This window comes from Mixophyes fleayi, chromosome 9 (assembly GCF_038048845.1).
Source record: "Mixophyes fleayi isolate aMixFle1 chromosome 9, aMixFle1.hap1, whole genome shotgun sequence".
NCBI lineage: Eukaryota > Metazoa > Chordata > Amphibia > Anura > Limnodynastidae > Mixophyes > Mixophyes fleayi.
This window is the reverse complement of record NC_134410.1, coordinates 46,963,046-46,979,699: the sequence shown is the minus strand read 5'-3', so window position 1 is coordinate 46,979,699 and position 16,654 is coordinate 46,963,046. Positions and strand designations below refer to the sequence as shown.

Genomic DNA, 16,654 nt, shown 5'->3' with positions numbered 1-16,654 from the left:
AGACAAATGTGTAATACCGTTTATAATTAATACACAATTACCAAGGGACAGGAGAATTTCAAATTCATTTTCTTTCATTCATTTTCATTCATTTTTAAATGTCCACAATATATGTAAAACAATTCAAGCGTAACAGACATTTTATTGGCAAAGCAGATATTCATGAGATTCACCTGGAATTAGTGACATCATGCAGACATGATGATTAATTGGATGATTGGCACAGACAATGAGATTGATTTATCAGGCTGCGGGTTTGAAAAGTGGAGATGTTGCCTATAGCAACCAGATTCTAGTTATCATTTATTTAGTACATTCTGCAAAATGACAGCTAGAATCTGCTTAGTTGCTATAGACAACAATTCCACTTTTTCAAACCCGCAGCTTGATAAATTTACCCAAATGTCTCTTTCCAGTGGAGTAACAAAATGCTCTAGGACCCTCTGCTCTCTCCCAACAACACTAGGTTTACTGCATTACCGGGTGGTTTACGTTATTGCGACAAGGAAAATAGGGTCAACACTTAAAGCGACGTGAAAATGTGCATTCTTCTTATGTAAACAATAGAGGCTTACTGAAATACTTACAGAGAACATTTCCGGCAAGCTTGGTATAAAAGCCAACAGCAGAACAAGCCGGCACTGTGATGGACGTCACTTAAAATGCAGAGAGTTAAATTGCTGCTATTAAGGGGGTCTTAGCATTGTCCCCTTAATAGTAACAATGATATTAATGGTCAAGGAATGTTGTGTCTGTTACTGACTGTAGCTTACAGAGGACATTTTGTGAATCAGGAGTATCTTGTCTGGGGCTCATCACAAGCCATACTACAGTTCCAAAACGGTTGTCCACTTTTGCAAATGCAATAGTTATGCCTAACTCCACAACTCCTTAATTTACAATCTCTCCTATTTTACACATGCACTGGCGCTAATTTTAGCAATCTAAGGTGGACGCCCAGAGAACCAATATTTCCAGCGTTCCTAAAACATTCAATGAGTGACATCACTCATTTAGTGTTTTTATTTTCCCCTGTGACGTCTCTGCATTAAACACCTGCTTCCAGTGGGGTTTAAATAAAACACATCCCTTTCCTCATTGGCTGACAATTGGGGTGAAGGGTTTTATTTCATTATTTTAATTAATGTGAGCACCCTACGTGCTTCTTACCTTGTACTGTAATGCTGCTGACTGCTACTCCACTGTGGCAGTCATAGGCTAGAAGTGTGACGCTGTGACATCACCACAGTCCCAGCCTAACCCAATGGCACAGAGCAGCCAGCAGCATCACCAGCAGCACTGAGGTAGACATCTCCCACTTTTGCCTGCCCCCCCAAGCAAAAGAAAGGACAGGCAGGGTGTTTGTGGGGGGAACGGCACATCTGAGGGGGAGGAGCAGCTAGGAAGCCCAGAACTCTGCATGCACATATACAATATTCTCTTTATTGCAGCAATACTGGTATCAGAGTCACATGATTTAAGTGTATCAAATAAGTTGATGTTAAAAATTAAACATTAATAGCAATGCCTCTGGTGTGTGTACAGGAGTACAAATGTCTGTGTATCTTTGTAACCTAAGTTAGTAGCGTGCTTACATACACATAGACTGGTATTGTTAGTATGTAGATGCCAGCTGCCTAAGCAAATAATGCAAAATTGTCTTTAATTCCATTCCGCCCATATTCCACAATTGCTTCTTCCTCTTGTGATAAGACTGTAGTTAAAAATGTATAAGTCTTTCTATTAAGCGAGTTCTTATCACATCACCTTCTAAAAGCTCTTTTGGCAAAGGATATCTGGTCTATAGGTTTGATTTCTTGTCTCAATTCCTTATCAAGTACAAGACCATTTTTATCAATTTCTTTTATATTATTAGTATGAATTATTGAAGGCACTTGCAATCCGTATACTAAACCGTATGGACTAATCCAAGCTCCTACTCTCCTCTACACTTTCCTCTAGGAGCAAAAGTTATCGTGAGGCAGGCAGTGCCAAACTGATCTGATAAGTTAAAATAAGATACAGTTCTATCAGCAGTAGATGGCGCTGCTGGTCTGCATTAAAAACTGTGTATAGTCCAAAAATGACATCTGGCTTTTGAATTGGACACGCATTAGCCACAGGATATTTGGGCTGCATTGTCTAATTTTTTTTCCAACTGACCTCAACAATGAGATGCATCTGGCACTGCATGCGGAACATGGATTTTTGCCTCGCCTTATCCTACTAAAAGCAAACGGACTTTCATGTGACATATTCATTGAAAGGAGTTTTACTGAACACTGACAATTAATATCTGTGGTAAAGGAAGCCGGTACATCCCATGTCTATTTGGATACAATCCCTGTTCTAACTAAATACATATTTATGAACAGGCCTTTATGTTGCTTTCAAAATGTACCTTTCGTTTGCGTTAATTCCTAAGGGCCTGGAGATGGGCTGGGATTTAAGCCAGAAGTTTAAAATCAATTTATTTCCTTCCTTAAAGGCCAAAACCTTAGATCTTTTGTGGTTGTTTTTTGCTTTTGTTTTTGTAAATATCATTAGGTGCCAAAATCTTATAAATAGACTACGGCTGTTTGTGAGCCCCGCAGTTATGCTTTTCAAAATGTTATGGGATCTTTGTGTTTGTGCCATCATCCAACTTTTCAGGTGGGATATCATTGGAGAAATCCTGCAGACAAAACATAAGTTATTTCAAAATGAAAGAGAATTGTGTTAGATAGATAGATAGATAGATAGATAGATAGACAGACAGACAGATAGACAGATAGATCCCGGAGGGGAGGTCCAAGGTAGGTGTGTATTGGGACATGATGGCACGATCTGAGTCATTGCGATCCCAACCCCCAAATTTGCATAATCATACAGCTGTAATCTGGACCAGGATGATCAAAGTTTCCTCTCCTATCTGCAAAGCTTTGCAACCTTGCAGTAATCAGGATCTTGACAAGCAATTCCCATATGAGTGCTGCAGAGGTGTAATTTTGCACATTTGTAAATGATCTTTACTGAATGTTTGGTCAATGTCAGTGGCATAACTAGAGTCCCACAGGCTTAGAAGAATGGACAACCATACACACAGACACTTGTTCCCATTGCCCAAAAATAGTCATTTATCTTTCACTCTGTTTTTTTTACATTTTTTAATGTCTGGAAAAGCAGAGTTTTTTCTTATAGTAAATTCATATTTCAACATTTAAAATAAAATATGATTCTGATAGAGCTTCTCCTTCAATTTGCCTTGTCTATAATGCTCATCAGTTACTAGGCAGCACTTTATCGCTCTACTGCCAAATCTCCTGCTTGTCAGAGGGCTCTCATCTGTCCTCACTGGTGAGACAGAGGAATTAGCACACTAGCCGGGCTAATTAGTGTGGTAGTTTCTATTTTTTGTATAAGGTTTTAATCTTTAATCTTGTCATGTACTAAATATTTATACTTTTGAAGAGTACCTCACAGAAATAGCAGCATAATGCATTTACTTGAACCCTTACATCTCCAGCATCAGCACCTATGCATACCTTCCCAATAGCTGGGGCTACCGTTCTTTATGACCCCTTTGCACCCTGAGAGAAGCAGAAAGGACTGGCACCCCCACCTTTACTGAGCTAGCAGTTTAAACAATAAAAGTAAAGTAGATTCTCATTCTTCTAGGTGCCTGGAAATCTGGAGTGTCATAGAAACATTCTAAATATGTTGAGGGAGAGGAGTAAGCGAAGGTGGCACAAGAATTTGTTCCTGCATTCATTGTGCAATTAGTTGCCACCTTTACTTGCAGCCAACTTTCAGGATGCTTTTCATTCAATACCTTTTCTTAAAAAGGAGGTGGTGGATTGTACATATATGTAGGTAAGTAGATATGCCTTAAATCTTCAGTAAAACGGACATTTATAAACATACCCAAAAGGCGACTGTTAAATCTGATTGGACATTTGTAAATGCCAATTGAATATGGAGGCTGCACACTGCTATGCACACTCTGTGGATGCTTTGGGTGAATTGCGGATGCTAGGAAGTGTTTTGCTGTCTACAGCTAAGGCAGAACTGCTAGGTGCTTCCACACTAGTAAAGGAAATCCTGGTACATAATCATATAATCACACTAAGGGGTGTATTTACTAAACTATAGCTTTGGAAAAAAGTGATTAAGTTGCCTATAGCAACCAATCAGATTCTAGGGGGCATATTCAATTGTTGGCGGAAACGCCAAAAATCTCGCGCTTCGCGTACCATTACCGTTAATAACGGTAATAGTTTTAACGCCGCGGGGATTCGGAACAATTGAATATGCCCCTATTTGTCATTTATTTAGTGTATTCTACAAAATGACAGCTAGAATCTGATTGGTTGCTATAGGCAACATCTCCACTTTTTCAAACCTGCAGTTTAGTAAATATACCCCTAAGGTTTTCTATGTGGAAGGGAATGGAGGTGCTGAATAGACATCATTCATCTCGACAAGCAGCACTGAAATATCCACATTTGTTTCTATTAGAACTACTCAATATTTACTAATAATAAGTAAAAAAAAGTAAATAATAAGCAAGAGAGGAAAAAAAGTCTCTGGAAAAGGGTAACAAAGAAAATTAAAAAATATATTCCCAATGACATAACAATGCAACTGTAAAATACCTCCATCACTAAGAGGTTAAGGCAACAATATTCCTATGCATAATTAGAGGAAACATATTGACAACCAGTTTTCTTTTATTTATCATTATTTTATACCAATATTTCTCCAAATCTAATAGTAAAGATGCAGCTTGAAGAGACAGAGGTACATAAATTGTCCACAATGGGTTCCAGGTCTATAGGATTTCAACATTATTTTGGGGGGCTTCGACTATTCTAGTAGCAGCATCACCAGTGCGCGAAATTACTCTCGTTGGCCTAGGCTTCCCCCCACTATGCCTATACAGTATCACATGTCAATATATCGAAATGGCCTTATAGCTTTTATGTTCACTTAGCTTTATGTGCCCCCCCCCATATAGTATATGTTGGCATATCATCATCATCATCATTTATTTATGTAGCATATGAGTGAATATGCAAAACGAATTCATTATGGGGCTGAACAATCATCTGGGCTGTTGTATGTTAAATGGATCCTGTCAATAGGTTGGGGATTACAAGTTTACTATTTACTAATTGAAATAAAAAAAATATAAAGTATGAATGGTGTGACTCTGGTGCATTTGTCAAAAAAAACAAAAACACACTGTGTCCTTCTGTCTTCTTCCTGCCCATGTGGAAGTATGTGATTTAATTAGCTCTGTATGCTAATTGCTCAATTTGGCTTTATGAGTCAAGCTTCAGTCAGCGCTATGCTCTCTCCTGACTCTGCAGTGCTCGTGAAGCTGGTGAGCTTTGATGTGTGGTAGAAATCAGGAGAGAGAAAGAGTATAGAGCAGTATGAAGCTCAACTAGGAAGATATCTTCCACTTAATATACATAATGCACTACATTACAGGATGAAAAGTGCTTTGTTTGTTTCTATCAAGTCATTTTGATAACATTTTTGAAAAATACAAGTACAAACTAGCAACAATATAAAGTATCCCTAATATATATATAGGATATTTAAATATATAAATAATGAATATATATATATATATATATATATATATATATATATATATATATATATATATATATATATATAATGAATGTATTAAAAGATTAATATTAACTTGTCCCAAATCTACTACAATAATTGAAAATGTAATAACAAAATAATTTGCACCCAGCGGTAGAACCAGAAGCCACAACTCCAGTAAAATAATTGGAATTAAGCCACTTTGACATATCAGTTTTTATTTTTACTCACATTTTCTAGTGTGATACATGTGCCTCTCATTGTATCACCAATCAATCCAGTTTTGAAAACAGATCATCTTTATCTAACCAGGATCTCTCGAAAATTACTTTATAATTTCAGGAGATTGCTTTGTATACTTGTCAGTTTTTGACTGTAAAGACAGGCGGTTCATTATTTTCCCAAGGGCAAAATAATGAAATGAAGACACCAGATTTGCTAATGTAACTGGTCATGTTAAAACCATTCATTACCGGGCATTCCCAAATCAGGTGCCAAAAAGTACCAAAATCCGTACTACACTTAGGATAACTCAAGCCTGAGCAGCCTCCAAATTCCACTAGTTTACTATGTAAAATATATAACTGCATTTGTTGGTACTTTACACATAACATGGAAGTATGGCTAAACTCAAAATATGGGCCTACTCCAAAACAGACCTGCATCTGAGTCCCTCAATAAAATTACATATATACTACAAACGTATTTCTTTTGACCCATATTGTGGAGAATAGTTTTGCCATGAGCTTGGCCTTAACATTTTCAAACTGAAGATCTGATCTGAACTGAGATCCAAACAATGCTGTTCTTCGAACATTGAGATCCAGCTGTATTTCTGCTTTTTAATAAATCTAGGACATAAATCTGACTCATTTGGGTAATACCATAGCTAGACCAGAATTCGGAATATATAAATTGTAGTGGTGAATAATTTATTCCTGTCTGTTCCAATAAAACTTTAGTGTTAGAACTCTGTACTTATTCTGAATATAGTCTGCAGTACCTCTGTGCTTCCAGAGGTGCTGCCGTTATACTCTGACATTTTATTCATGCTTACAAGGGGATAAACTCTCATAATCTCATAATAGGGGCAGCACGGTGGCGTAGTGGTTAGCACTTCTGCCTTACAGTACTGGGGTCATGAGTTCAATTCCCGACCATGGCCTTATCTGTGAGGAGTTTGTATGTTCTCCCCGTGTTTGCGTGGGTTTCCTCCGGTGCTCCAGTTTCCTCCCACACTCCAAAAACATACTGGTAGGTTTATTGGCTGCTAACAAATTGACCCTAGTGTGTGTGTGTGTGTATGTGTGTGTGTGTTAGGGAATTTATACTGTAAGCCCCAATGGGGCAGGGACTGATGTGCGTGAGTTCTCTGTACAGCGCTGCGGAATTAGTGGCGCTATATAAATAAATGATGATGATGATGATAATCTGATCTGGATTGTGATCACCTGTGTCTTACCTTTTTAAGACTGCTTTTTGCACACACTGGTGCCATTTTCTTTGTACCTGCTGCTGGCCTCTCTCTGATACTTCTCTGATCTGGTCCTGATTATCTGACTACTGTTTGTTCTAACGTTTTGCATCTTTGCTTGTGACCCAGACCCCGGTTTCATTTGACCTTGCTCCTGCTTACTCCCTGGTAATATTGTGGATCTTCCATCTTCTGACCAATGGCTTGTCTGACCCTCCTTTTGCCTGATTCTCCCATGGATCATCCAGTCTCCTTGTGCCTGCACTTCATTTGTTATACATGGACATCAGTTTTTCCTGCTCTAGCTTCCTATCTAACCTGGTTATCCTAATAACCTGTACCTGCAGTTATCCTTTTGTGCCCAGCATCAAGCTCCTTAACTAACCTGATTATCCTAACAACCTGTAAAAAGTGGAGATGTTGCTATAACAACCAATCAGATTCTAGGTAGCATTTATTTAGTACATTCTACAAAATGATAGCTTGAATCTGATTGGTTGCTGTAGGCGACATCTCCACTTTTTCAAACCCGCAGTTTAGTAAATATACCCCTGAGTCTACTCTTTCTTCTGAATTCCTCGCCTCCAGATACTTCAGGTGGACATTATACAACTTCGCTCTCAAATATAATAAGTTTCTACATTGTTACTAGAGGTGCTTAAACAGCTTTCTGTTTCCTTTCCGAGTGGTTTCTGCTTGAATACTAGTTCTGGAGCAATGAATTATTTTTCTGGGAGAACATTCAGACCGCAGTTCATGCTCTAGAGTCTTTACTTTGTTATAAAGATGCCTCTGAGGATTCCAAACCGGCAGGCTCCCTCTTTTGTCTGAGGAAGGATGCACACACAGAAGGGTCAACCATCTATGTCTTTACTGTGCCAGTTTAGAGCATCTTCTGGTGCAGTGCCTACTGCGTAGACCTAAATCCCTTCCAGGTTACTCCAAAGGTCATCTGGACACCTGCTTCTAAGATATCCCTCCAGCCTGCCTCAGAGCCGGCGCTGTCCCCCCAGCCTGCTTTAAAAATGTCACTGTCTCCCTAGCATGCTCCAGAGAAGTCGCTGTCCCTCCAGCCTGCTCCAGAGAAGGTGCTGTCCCTCCAGCCTGCAGAGGGCATTGTCCCGCCAGCTTGTTCCAGTGAGGTTTCTGTCTGTTCAGCCAGAGGTGCCACATGGAGCTGTTCAGCCAGAGGTACCTCATTGAACTGTTCGGTCCAAGGTGTCTCACACTGTTGCTTGGTCTGAGGTTTCTCACAGTGCTGCTCAGTCAGAGGTGACTCATAGCGCTGCCCAGTCTGGGCCATCTGCCCAGTGGTGTCACAAGGAGTCATAGTACCTGGATAGAGCACCTACTCAGGCACTGACATATCACCACCCAAACCTGTTAATAAAATAGCATGTGTGCAGCAGAACATTGGTGAGCTGCCAATGGGGTGTGGTCAGTGCTCAGTGGAGGTGTGGCTAGTGTGCAAGGGGAAACTTGGGGGTATAGGGGCATTGGGCCTCCCCGAAGCTACTGCCCCCTCCAACCTTCCCAGACATTGCATAAAACAGATGGGGCGGAAATTGGTTACAATGATGTATTCCAAACCACTGCCACACAGTTAAAAATAAATACATTTCTTTCGCAACATGATACAAAAAAAAAAAAAAAGAATTCACCATGGTATGCAAAATGTATTTATTTATTGTTTTCACTGGGTGAGAGTGCTAGTATAGTATATATCACTTAGTCACCCCTTCCATGGCCTCACAAATCTACTTTGTTGTTTTATGCAACCCATTTTACCTCTAATTCTTGAACCCGCCCATCATCCATCTTCATCAGTCTCCCAGTCCTGTTGTTCAGCATCTCCCTCTTCTTCATTGCCTCACCCATTATGGATCATTCCCCTTTTATCACCCAGCCTTTATCAACCTCCCACCATCCTTTTTCCTCCCCCACTGCTTCATACTAGAGGTAGCAGGTAGAGGAGCAGGAGTCTCTCCCTGCATCTGATAATATGATGCTGCTGAGCTCCGGTACGGTAACTGGTAGAGCACCATGTAATGATGAGGTTACTGCAGCACTGTTATCCCAGCCTATCAGTGACTGGGAGCTGAGGCACCAGCATCATATTATCAAATGCTAAGACTTCTCTGTCCGTAGCTGTGGAGGACTGCTTGTATCTGGATATTTGGATTGGTGTTCCACATAAATCTAGGTTCTGTAGATGAAAGGTGAGGTAACAGAGTAGGACTGAGAAGATGAATAGTGTTGGCTGCTATTATATAATAGAAAGCATAGCAAGTTTTGCCTTCTCAAACAATACTACTCCAGATATCCAGACACTCCACGGCTACAGACAGCTAAGTATAATTATCTCTAGGTTTACCAGGTGAGGCCCTCTGCGTTTGTAGCACATACACATACCTTTTTCTCACAAAAGCTAGGCGCATTAGTGCACCTGTTACTAAATCAGGTAAGAGAAGTGGTGGGGAGAACAGGACAACACTGCCTGCTTTTAAGTTGTTCCATGTCCCCTTCTCTACTGTCCACCAATGAGGATGAAGAATGTATGTATTACAATGATAAGCCGCCAGCACTCAGTGTGGAGATAAAGCACCGCTGCCATTCTTGCTCAGCTGTCAGACTAACAGCTGGGCAGGAAAATATATTGGCACTGATGCAGGGCCCACAGCACATGGTCTGGTTATGCTATGCCCCTTGTATTACCAGCTGTACACTAGCAATTCTGTAATTCTCTTGTCCCATGTACAATTTTTAGTATTTGTTCTTTATTATTGGATAACTGTGCAATACAACTTATAAATAATATTCTCAATTGTAAGTAACAAACACTATATGTGCATGTTACTGTCACAAGTTACTACCAAGAGAGATACAGCAGAAGAGCTCATCCTCCATGAAGGGGCCCGTACACAATATAACCAAAATGACTGGCGGACTGAGTACAAATTTCAAGCTGCAGCTGTATAATGAACAAGTACCAAATATATACATATTAAACCACTGACAAGTGGAGCAAATAATATTGATAATCTCATTACAGTGGCACCTGTCAATGGGTGGAATATATTAGGCAGGAAGTGAACAGTCAGTTCTTGAAGTTGATGTGTTGAAAGCAGGAAAAATGGGAAAGCATAAGGATCTAAACGATTTTGACAAGGGCGAAATTGTGATGGTTAGATAACTGGGTCAGAGCATCTACAGAACGGCAGGTCTTGTGGGGATGTTCCCGGTATTGAGTGGTTAGTACCTACCAAAAGTGGTTCATGGAAGGACAACCGGTGATGGGAGCCCAAGGCTCTTTCATGCGCGTGAGGAGCAAAGTTTGTCTGGTCCAATCCCATAGGAGAGCTACAAATTGCTGAAAATGTTAATGCTGGCTATGACAGAAAGGTACCAAAACACACAGTGCATCGTAGCTTGCTGCCTATGGGCTACGTAGCTGCAGACCAGTCAGAGTGCCCATGCTAACCCTTGTCCAGCACAGAAAGTGCTGACAATGGTCATGTGAGCTCCAGAACTGGACCAAGGAGCAATGGAAGAAAGTGGCCTGGTCTCATAAATCAAATTTTCTTTTGCATCATGTGGATGGTTGGGTGGGTCTGTGCCATTTACCTGCAGAAGAGATGGCACCAGCCTGTGGAAGCAGTGTGATGGTCTGGGCAATATTCTGCTGGGAAACCTTGGGTCCTGGCGTTTATGCGGATGTTACTTTGACACATAACATCTACCTAAACATTGTTGCAAAAGAAGTACACCTCTTCATGACAACAGTAACCATGATGGCAGAGGCCGCTTTCAGCAGGATAATGCCCTTTGCCACACTGCACAAATTGTTCAGTAATAGTTTGAGGAACATGATAGAGTTCAAGGTTACTTAGCTTCCAAATTTCCCAGATCTCAATTCGATTGAGCATCTGTCCTATCACAATGTCTCAGTAAATAGATCCCTTAGGGGCCTCTTTATTGATGCACGCATTTTTCCATATTGATTTTTATCCCTTATCGCAACAATTAAGGATGATGTACCATGACCATTTATCAAATGCCAGTATCCAATAAGTAGCGGTCCCGCAATGCCTCTGCTTCCCTAACAACTCCGGGTTCTGACCCGGCGACTTTACTGCACATTCGCAGACTCAGTTTCATTATTTAACTGAATGGAGAGCACAAAGCCTAACGGAGAGACATCCAAAGATCCCTCTCCTGCAATGCTCTCCCCATAGGCAGGGTCGGATTAACCCTAGGGCTAACTGGGCAACAGCCCAGGGGCCTCGGGCATCCAGGGGGCCCTTGAAAGTGCTCAGCAGCAGTATTGATCAGTCGGGGGCGGGGCGCCCCCGACGCGACCAATGCGGCTGAGCACTTTCACTGCGGTCCTTCCCCGGCACGCTGTAGTCTCCTTACTGAGGAGATCTCATGAGTCTCACTCTCACAAGATCTCCTCAGTAAAGAGCGTACAGTGCACCGGGGAAGGACTGCAATGCCAGGAGAAGGGGGTAAGTGCCTTGGGGGCGGCTCAGCTCACCGGGGGGGCCCTCACGGGGGAATGGAGGTCCCCTTAGCCCAGGGGCCTCCATTCCCTTAATCCAGCCCTGCCCATAGGACAGAATGGCTAACTTCAGCCATCCATGTCAAGCTCTGAGAAGTTAAGCTTTTCAAAGCATGATAGATTGGCCCAGACCACAATCCCCATTTAGAATTATGGGGACTGTGTTATTCTGTGATACTTAGCCCCATGTAGGAAATATCTCCTGTGTTGGGCTTTTGCTACATTACTAGGATGCTAAAAATGCCTAAACAATGGGGAAACAGCCGTTTCCGCATTGGTCTAAGTCTTGATAAATATGCCCCTATGAGTCATAATAAATAGTTGTTGTCTCATACATCAAACAAATTATAGCTTTGCATTTTGTTCATTTGCACTGAAACAGGTTGCAAATGTAGACACTCTCTTATAGCTGGCTCTCACCAAGCAATTAGCACGTTCCCTATTCATGGTTTCCCAAATGCTTCAGCTGCTCAGAGTCTAGAATTGCTCCGCTCCCAAAGTAAAGAATTAGGAGAGTTGTAGATGACGAAAACTGTTATAATGGGCTTCCCTGAATTTCTCCCCTTCTAGTAGTACAGGGTTCTTTGTCTGCAATCTGTGTGGACTTACCTTACTGGCTTATGCAGTTTCAAGTCACTTATTATTGCAGCAAACTCCTTTATGAGCAAGAAGTAATTAAACCTGCTGCTTCGCTTACTTTGTAAGTAAATTATATTGTAGCTTTTTCTGCTAATGATTAAGGGAGTTCCTCTCCATAATAACAGACACAGCAGGGGGTTGGTATAACAGACTGACAGAAGGGGCTTTACCAGTTTGTAGAACAAAGTGCTGTGACGTTATATTGCAGTAGAAATCACGGAACTATATGACTAAAAGTGAACATATAATATTTTAGTACAATGATGTGCTACTGGGTAACTGCTACTTAAGCAACTTTAAAACATATATACAGATGGAGTGGGTTTTATTGCAGTACATTGAGCTCTTTTACCTTTTTCTCTTTCTGCACTGCTGAATTTAGTGGGAACATTGAGTCCAGCATAACTCAAATGCAGCATCTATAGTTCTACTCTGCCTGGTATGATATGGCTGACACGGCAACCCTAGTAGCATATAGCAGGGTTTCCCAAACCCAGTCCTCAGGGCTTCCTAACAGTGCAGGTTTTCTATATCTCATTGCTGGAGCACAGGTGTATTCATTACTGACTGACACATTGTAACAGATCCACACGTGGTCCTAATTATGTCACATGTGATCCAGAAAACCTGCACTGTTAGGGAGCCCTGAGGACTGGGTTTGTGAAACCCTGGCATCTAGCCTTTTTCTTTCATTTCTGTCTTCTTTCCGTATTTGTCTTTCATAGTTTATAATTGCTACAGTAGTTCCTATAGACACCTTCTGTCGTTGTAATTAAAATAATTGATGGTTGCTTACTTCTATAAAAGGCATCATAATGCAAATCAAAGAAGCCTAAATGGTCAATGCTGAAAAGTTGTTTGCAAGCAGAGCTGTCAGTCATGGACTTTATACTATAGAACAGTGGTTCCCAAATCCAGTCTTCCAGCCCCTAACATTTCAGGTTTTGAGGCTCTCAATATTTGTGCACAGGTAGTTAAATCAAAATGATGGAGGTACTAATTATATCACCTGTATTTAAGCATGGATATCCTTAAAACATGAACTGTTAGGGGGGCTTGAGTTAGGAAAAACACAGTGGTCAAAGTAGGGGTGTATACAGAGGTATGCCATGCCGCCACGTCTCTTACTGCATTGATGGAAAAACTATACATTTCCATTCACTTACATTGCCATTACAATGTTCATACCGCCACTTCTAAATTCCCACTTCGACCACTGGAAACACTGCCATCAAATATGCCAGTTACAGAGTACATATAGGACCTCATTTAGAGTTGGACGCAAAGTCCGTTTAAGAAGTGTAGAAGTGGGAGTGGGCCGCAGCTTGGTAGGGTATTATGAATGGTAAGCAACCCCAGTTGTGTCCCACTCTTAATACCCTACTGAGCTGCGAGCAGTTCCTGCAGCTAGCTAACGCTTGCGCCACCTAATTCCTGCCGCACAGCTTTAGCCCTGATTTGACGTGTGCTGCATCTGCGCCTCACTCCGACTAGGATGTATTTACATTGTCACGCCTTCACAATTCCGCGTTCCTCCCATTCTCTCGTAATGAGTCGCAAGCTGTCGCAAGTGGTAATTGCGTCCAAGGAGGCGGATTTGGTGCTTTCTGCACATGCGTGGTAGTGTTTTTTTGTTGGATGAGCCTAAAACGGACTTTGCGTCCGACTCTAAATGAGGTCCTTAATGAGACAGTGGGTTAAACAGTATTAGTAAGACATCCAACGTGTTTAAGATGTGGTGAAGAAATACTGTATTGAATTCAAGGAACCCTGTTTTTAAGACTGTTGCCCATTATATCCTTGCAATAACTGCTGTAATATCTCCCTGCAATATCCAAAAATATATACATACTCAACAAGATATAATCACACACACTGATCTACAGAGGGGCATACTTGCCAAATGACTTCTTTATTAGTAAGAAATAACACTACTTCTGCATTTAATACTTCCCCACCTCCACAACTGCAGTCAGCTATCTGCAAGGTCTTAGCTACACAAGTCATTTTTAATCTCTGCAATAAGATCGTATGATATCAATTGCTTAAAAATAACATGCTACTCTGTGTTAGTTTAGCAATTAATTTCTCTGAAATATAATTACATAGATAAAACTGTAATTTCATGACTAAAATCACCTAAAAAAAAAATCACATGAATTATTATAGTCAATGGATGCGATTAATTATTTCAAATCCACAATGCATGATTAAATTGTGTGATCCAAGTGTGTGGATCTCCTTACTGGAAACAAGTTCCTGGCAAAATAGGTGATTGTGTAGTTTAGCCCTTAAAAGGCATTATATAGCATCATTTAACAAAGGGTAGTGCAAATGGAAAATTAATGAGAAAAACAGAACCAGAAGGTATGCTCTCACTGTGAGGTCGGCAGGTACGTAGAGGAGCACAAGGGCTTCTAACAGTGCTAGCAATGGTTGTGAATAGCCTTTGTTCATATTTTAAAGAGCCCATAACATATTTCAGGTCAGCAGAGGGGATTCCAGACAAATGAGCCAGTGGACTCTCCCTCTCTGCTTGCCTGTGCACATAAACTACATATCTGATCTGCATGCAAACTAGATAAGTGTAAATTTGTTCTTGGCAATGTAAATCACTATTATGCTGTGTTGTGACATGACCTCAGAACAACAATCTGGTTATAGGCTGTAGGAATCTGCAATAATGCATTATATTACATTGGTGATTACTAAAGAAACCCTTAATCTGTTTGCTAGAAAAGACCTGTGTGTCACTTGAATGATTACAGCATTATGTCACTGTAACTTTAAGCGGAATGTGAGTATATGAACCATATTGAGCCCTCCCCTCTCTGCTAAGCATTGGACTGCAGGCAGCTTGTCTATCAAGCAGGGGAACAGAGCGCCTGCAACAGAATCCAGCAGTCTGCAGCTCTCACTACAAGTACAGCAGCACAGTCTGGAACCTAAACACCCTTCCCCTCTGCAGGATCCCACCATGGAATCATCTGCATCACCGTAACTCCTGGACCTATGCTCTTTTATAAAGGAATACTCATTCTAAACTCAACATTACTACACTTTATGAAAGGGTTTTACAGTCCAACACGTGGCTTCAGGATATACACACTACATCCATGTGAATTTAGTCACTGAGTAAGTGGTCGCTGCAGGTTTGAACACCCTTCATTTTGATAGAGAACAAGTGATTTATTGGACTTCTCAGGGACATTGGGTTATTGTTTACTGCTACTATGGATTAATGTGGCTCTTGTTTTAAATGGGCAACAAATAATAACCAAACAGCTGCCGTGTGACAAGACAGAAGAGCATACCTTGGGAGAAGACTTAAGTGCAAATGACTGGATGCAAAACTTCCGAAGGTTGCCTGACATGGGCAATAAATATGCACCTTCCTGTCTCATGGTAGCAAGTATTATTAAAGGAACTATTAACACATGTGTAGGATTGCTGTAGTATTGACTCCCTTGGTCCCGAGTACAGTGCATGGAAGATTTAGGTAAGAGCCCACAATTTCCAATCGGGAGCAGACTGTAATATTGGCTGTATGTTGCTCAGATATCAGATATCTCTCTACATGCAATATTGGATGAAAAGTTTCAACGACCCACACCAGAACCTTCCCTTTAACTTTTGATAAAGTAAATTTCTTTGTTAGTGTTACGTTAGAAACGTAGTTATATCAAGGTTGTTTTTTTGTTGTTGAAAACAGTTAAGACTATTATATAGGTCCATTTTAATGTTGTCATGGAATAGTTCCTGCAAGAAAGTTCATTGGAAATGTCTGCATTATATATAATATAATATATATATATATATATATATATATATATATATATATTTGTCATAGATGCATATTTACTTCTGCTGGAAGTGCATTATTGCATTCAGTTGTGTGTGTAACAGAGGTTGGAAGGTGCAGCACATAAAAGGTTAATGAATGTGACCGTCTTGTAGATGACGGGAAGGTGAATCAGGGATGGGAAGGGAATTTTCTCTTTTAGATGAACTACACTTGTTAGCGTAGCATGGAGATATTTAGACTTGAAATGACATAAGGCAAATTAGATACAGTGGAAATTACATGTTCTGATGAAATGGTTACAGTATATATTTGGCACAAATTTCAATAAACGTATTTTATTATTTTGTGTATTTCTATTAATCTAAAGTCCAATATGTTATCAAGGAAAATGTTTGAAGCACCAGAGTTTTGTTTTATGGGTAATAGCCATATATATATATATATTACAGTTTTTTTGTTTTAATAAACAAAGCACATACATTATATACCCAAACAGTAGTCATTAGATCATGTGACCACAGCATAATTTATTTCATAATATGTATTTCTGACATACAGAAGTGGCCACTGCTTG

The 16,654-nt window shown here is 40.5% G+C and overlaps 1 protein-coding gene across 1 annotated transcript in view; it reads left to right on the top strand.

Moving 5' to 3' along the window:
* Positions 1-15,169: 15,169 nt before the first annotated feature.
* IL1RAPL2 (interleukin 1 receptor accessory protein like 2) overlaps positions 15,170-16,654 on the top strand; it is a 714,191-nt gene continuing 712,706 nt past the window's right edge. Inside the window, exon 1 of the mRNA XM_075184271.1 lies at positions 15,170-15,774. The gene's annotated coding sequence lies outside the window, so the exon portion shown is untranslated. The remainder of the gene's footprint in view (positions 15,775-16,654) is intronic.